This window comes from Oryzias melastigma, linkage group LG9 (assembly GCF_002922805.2).
Source record: "Oryzias melastigma strain HK-1 linkage group LG9, ASM292280v2, whole genome shotgun sequence".
Lineage (NCBI taxonomy): Eukaryota > Metazoa > Chordata > Actinopteri > Beloniformes > Adrianichthyidae > Oryzias > Oryzias melastigma.
In genome coordinates, this window is record NC_050520.1 from 12,817,008 (window position 1) to 12,822,821 (window position 5,814).

General features: G+C 45.2%; 1 long non-coding RNA gene across 1 annotated transcript; it reads right to left on the reverse strand.

Annotated features, from left to right (window-relative positions):
• Positions 1 to 2,927: 2,927 nt before the first annotated feature.
• LOC112137747 lies at positions 2,928 to 4,031 on the reverse strand. Its single transcript, XR_002917602.2, has 2 exons — positions 3,904 to 4,031; positions 2,928 to 3,220 (listed from the first exon to the last, which is right to left on the reverse strand). It is a non-coding gene; the product is annotated as an uncharacterized LOC112137747 (long non-coding RNA).
• Between the last annotated feature and the right edge of the window lie 1,783 nt (positions 4,032 to 5,814).

Consider the following 5,814-nt stretch of genomic DNA (forward strand, 5'->3'; position numbering starts at 1 on the left):
GGGTGCTCATGACATAACCTCCCTGCCTACGTCCGGTCCCCCAACGGACGACGAGGTTGGTCAGGGTATCCCCGATGGAAACGGGCGATGAGGTCCCGGTCGAGAACGTGACAGTCCGGAACCTATTGACGATCGGCTGGGCCATAACCCTCCCAGTCCACGAGGTACTGCACACCCCGGCCCACCTGCCTGGAAGCAAGCAGTTCCTTCACAGTGTAGACGGGCCCTCCATCAACGAGACGAGGAGCTGGAGGAATCGAGGGAGTAGGTTGTAAAGGAGAGTCCCGGTTAGGTTTTAACTTGCTGCTGTGAAGCACAGGGTGGAACCGTAGTGTGCGTGGAAGGTCCATTTTAACAGCCACAGGGTTGATTATTTGAACAATTGGGTAGGGGCCAATATAGCGGTTCAGCAGCTTCCTAGGTCCGCCCTTCAGTGGAACATCAGTTGTAGAGAGCCACCTTGTCTCCCACCTTGTTTTCTGGGGTAGGTGACCTCCGTCGATTTGCCACAACACTCAGCCTCTCTTGGTTCTGCAGCAGCTGGAGCCGGTACTTACTCCAGGTGCGCCGACAGCGCCTCACAAAGGCAGCAGGACCAGAGGAAGAGGCTAACTGTTCCTGATGGGGAAACAGATGAGGTTGAAAGCCATAGGCAGCTTGGAAGGGAGAGTATCCAGAAGAATTCAGTAGTGAGTTGTGGGAGTACTCAGCCCAGGGTAGCTGAGTTGACCAGGTCTTTGGGTTCTTCAAGCAGAGGGCCCGCAACGTAGTCTCCAGGTCTTGGTTATACCGCTCTACCTGTCCGTTTGTCTGGGGATGAAAACCAGAACTCAGACTGACCTTGATCCCAAGGAGCTTACAGAACTCCTTCCAGAATGCTGCCACAAACTGTGGACCACGATCCGAAGTGATGTTTTGGGGAAGTCCATGCAGCCGAAACAGATGCTTGCACACCAGTACAGCCAATTCCTTTGCTGATGGAAGTTTCTGTAGAGGAATGGCATGCACCAGTTTGGAGAATCTGTCTATTACAGTGAGTATGACGGTTTTACCTCTGGATTGAGGGAGCCCAGTAATAAAGTCCATCGCGACATGGGACCAAGGTCTGGATGGAACAGGTAGAAGGTGCAACAAGCCAGCAGGAGGAGTCCGAGGTGTCTTGACACTGACACATACGGAGCATGCAGCCACAAAAGTCCGTATGTCCGAAGACATCGCGGGCCACCAAAAACATTGAGCTACGAGAAACCCAGTCCTGGTCACTCCGGGATGACAAGCCAGACAGGAGGAGTGACCCCACCTCAGAACTAAGGGTCGCAGGGAGACTGGAACAAACAGACAGCCAGTTGGGCATCCAGCGGGAACAGAAGCTGGATCAGGAACTGCGGCCTTCACTCTGCGTTCCAGCGACCAGCGGGTGGCCCCCAACACCAGGCGAGGAGGAACAATAGTGACATTAGCAGCTAGGGCCACCGACTCCTCCTCCTGCTGGAACTGGCGAGACAAGGCGTCAGGCTTGAGGTTCTTGCTTCCCGGACGGAAGGACAGGCAAAAGTTGAACCTGTCAAAAAAGATGGCCCACCTCGCTTGGCGAGGGTTGACACCAACCCCCAACACTGGCAGGCGGAACGTGAGGCCAACCCGGAAGTAACAAAACGTTGCAGTACCGGCACTGACCAGAGAGGCTGGTGCTTAGAGTGAGCAAATTCCCATAGACTCCCATGTTAAAATCCTCATTTTCAGCCCTCTAATAAACCCCTTTAATGCCTGGTGCTTAAAGTTTTTATTTCATCAATGGCTGCATATTTGATCCATGACAACTCTGAAGGGAGTGAATTTTTTTCTAAGTTTGTATTTTTTTTTTTAAAAACAGGATTTATTTTCGCTTAATGAGGGGGCGCGGCCTTTGATTGACAGGTGACAATCGCGGTGGATTCTAAGAGCTGTGCTCCGGTGTTTTGCTGGTCTGCTGCAGATTTAGCATTAGCATGAGCGCTATATTTCGGTTTTTGTCCTGCTGCCGTGATCTAAACTGTTCTAACACGCTCTCTGGGAGTCCTCTGATGTCTTTTCTCTGGTAAGTACTAAAAGAATAACTTTATATTTGCCGGAAATAAATCATTAATGTATATTATGATTATTTATTTTAGTTTCAGTAATTCGATTTTTTAAAATTCTCAGTAACATTAATATCTATTAGGACTTATGACGTTTTCTCAGTATTTTTATTGATAGTTATTTTCTTTAATCACAAAGTTATAACATATAAGGACATGATTCAGATCTGCTACAGTAACAGCAGAATCATGTGAAGTTAAAATGTGAAGACACGGAAACTTTAATGAGAACATATAGTTTAAATATTAAATTTTTAATAAATGTGTACATATTTTATTTTTATCTTTGTCTTGTGATTTTAATGTATATTAAAGTTATTTTTTCAATTGTACCCAATGTTTATCTTGTGTGTTCCTCTTCAGGTCTGCTTCTGGTGGTGAGTGGATTTATAATCCAAAATAATCCAGCATTTACATTTTAAGGCAGTAAAATTCTATTTTCAACATATGAATTTGACTCTTGCTGATGTGTGATTCAATAAAAATCCTGTTTAACATATTTGAGTGACCAGTCTCTTCTGTTTATTCACTGTTTTAGCATATAGGTAAGACAAAAGGAAATGTGGGTCAAAGTCAGATCTGTACAAAATTTATTTTTTAAGCAGATGAATTGATTCAAAACATCACAAACATTATTAATTAAAAATTCAGAATTAGTTTCCCTTTATTCAAAGTAGGGACCTCTTTAAACATGTCATGGTTAGAAAGCATCATCTATGATAATACTGTCTGTTTTTATACATTTAAAGAACCTAATAAATGATCCTAAAGAGTAAATTTCTATCTACTGAAAATATAATCAGTAAGAAATGAAAGAGAATAATAGTTTATTGGTGGGTTGAAGAGTGTGCAGCTGCTGGACGTTCTCTCCGATCCCCATGACAGCTCCAGACTCCAGACGTCGCCCGTTCACGTCCTCCACAGTGATGAGAGAACCAGGAGCTGCTCTTCCTTGTAGAATTAAAAATAAAAGATGTCCATCACCATCGTCTGCCTCAGCTGATCCAGGTGATGTGGGTCCTCGTTGAGATCATGTCGCCGTGGTGGTTTTGTTGAACTGTCCTTCTGGTGCCAAATGGAAATGACGTCCCCATTAATCCAAACTGTAATTGTAAGAAAAAGATAATAGATTTCACTCAAAAATATCTGTACATGTGCTGTTTCTGTAAAGATGAGCTAAACACACAAAATAAAATATTTCATCTTGTTTATGCTCAAAATCCATGTGAATATCTTTAAACCAAATCTTTGAAGAAAATGAGTTTATCTTTGAAAGAACATGACAGTATTTAGTTGGATTGTCAGCAGAAGAGGAGGCAACATCAGTCTGTTTAACCTCTTCAGACCTGATGTTCATCACATTCTGACTGATATTAGTTCATTCTGCTTCACTGTGACTGTGTTTAGAGGATTCACTTAAATATTAGCTCCAGCTTAAGGACGTTGACATGATTAACCTAACTAAGAGGTAAAAAGAAATACTCATTGTAATCACAGCATTATGTGATCACATATCAACAATTTGATTTAACACTAGAGGAAAACTACGTCTTACACAATCATATTACTGTTGTGGTGTATTTTTAATGTGTATATAAAGACTACAGTAACTTAAGACTAAATAACTCTTATTAAATAAGATATCTTAGGACCACATAAATAACATGTTCAAACAGTGGATGTTCAGTTCGTACTGAACACGTAGCACGGGAAAATACGTTTTCATTGTTGTCTAAAAGTCACTTCCACCGTTTTACAGATTGTGTGTAAAACACCAAGTACTCACCTGTAAAGATTCATGATGTAAATAATCCACCGCGGTGCAGCTTTGCTGGAGAATTGAAGCTGTTAGCCGTTAGCATTGAGGAGCCGCAGACGGTAGAGCTGTGGGCGTGAACTACAACAAATCGGCGGAAAAGCGGGTGAACTCGGTCCCGCCCCTTTTCCTCATATTTGGAACGTCCATGTGAGGCGGAGTTAACTCCAGCCAATATGAGCTGAATATTCAGGCTTCATTTCAGGGACTGTGGAAGTCAATCGATGACGTCAGAGATGATGCGTCTAATTATATATTAAGTCTATGGTTGAGACGTTTCGCAGTCCGTATATATTCGAGATTTTTGTGGTCAGTCCAGACCAGGAACGGCTGCTCAGTCCCCTCCAACCAGTGCCGGCATTCTTCCAGGGACAACTTTACCGCCAGCAGTTCTGTGTTCCCTATGTCGTAGTTTCTCTCTGCAGGAGTGAGCTTGCAGGAGAAATACCCGCAGAGATGGACTTTGTTATCAGACGCCCTCTGAGACAAAACAGCCCAGACTCCGAATTCAGACGCATCTACCTCCACAATAAATTGTTTGGAGGTGTCAGGCTGAACCAGAATAGGGGCTGCAGAGAAACGTCTCTTGAGCTCGGAAAATGTCTTAGCGGCCTCCTCACTCCAGGTAAAACGTACCTTGGCAGATGTCAGTCTATGGAGCGGTGCAGCCACGCCACTGAAGCCTCTGATAAAGCGCCTGTAAAAATGGGAAAATCCAAGGAAGCGTTGTAGTTGCTTACGGTCTGAGGGAACGGGCCACTCCAGGACAGCCTTGACCTTGGTCTTATCCATCTGTACTGCTCCAGGTGAAACCACATGTCCTAAGAACCGGGTCTGTGAGGTGTGGAATTCACATTTTTTAGCTTTGCAGTACAGCTGGTTCTCAAGGAAGCGTTGTAGAATGGCTCTGACGTGCTGCACATGTGTCTCTGGGTCTGGAGAAAAGATCAAAATGTCATCCAGGTACACAAAAACGAACTTGTTAATCATGTACTTAAGAACGTCATTGATCAAACACTGGAAGACGGCAGGGGGGTTGGTGAGGCTGAAAGGCATAACCAGGTACTCGAAATGGCTGCTGGGGGTGTTAAAGGCAGTCTTCCATTCATCCCCTTCTCTGATGCGAACCAAATGGTATGCGCTCCTGAGATCCAGTTTGGTGAAGACTTGGGCTCCTTGAATCAGGTCAAAGGCTGACTGTAACAAAGGCAATGGATAAGTATTCCGAGCAGTGATACCATTGAGGCCCCTGTGGTCAATGCAGGGCCGCAATCCTACATCACGCTTGCCCACAAAGAAAAAACCCGCTCCAGCAGGCGATGAGGAGGGATGGATTATTCAAGCCTGTAGACTCTCCTGGACGTACTCCTCCATAGCCTCCTGTTCAGGAAAGGAGAGGGGGTAGATACGACCCTTAGGAGGTTGTGTCCCTGGCAGGAGGTCTATGGCGCAGTATATGGTCGGTGAGGAGGCAGGGACTTGGCTCGAACCTTACTGGACACAGTTCCAAGGTCATGATACGCAGTGGGAACATTACTAAGATCAGGAGGGTCTCCAGGTGGTCGAACCGTAACCGTAGAACGTACAGTGGCAGCATGATAGGGTTGTGTATACATTTCCCTCATATTTGCTCTGTATGATTTTAACCTCTTTTCTCTTTCTGCTCATTTGAGGTTGTTCTCAGCTGGTATCTGGAAGGCTGCAGTCATCCTAAGCTGAAGGCTGTCTGGAGGCTGACATGTTACAGATACTTGAAGAGGCTGACGCCGACCTATTGCATTGAACTAAGACATTAATGATAGTAGTGGGGCGGCCGTGGTGCAGCGGTAGGGCGGTCGACTCCTGATCAGAAGTGAGCAGGTTCGACTCCCGCCTTGCCCG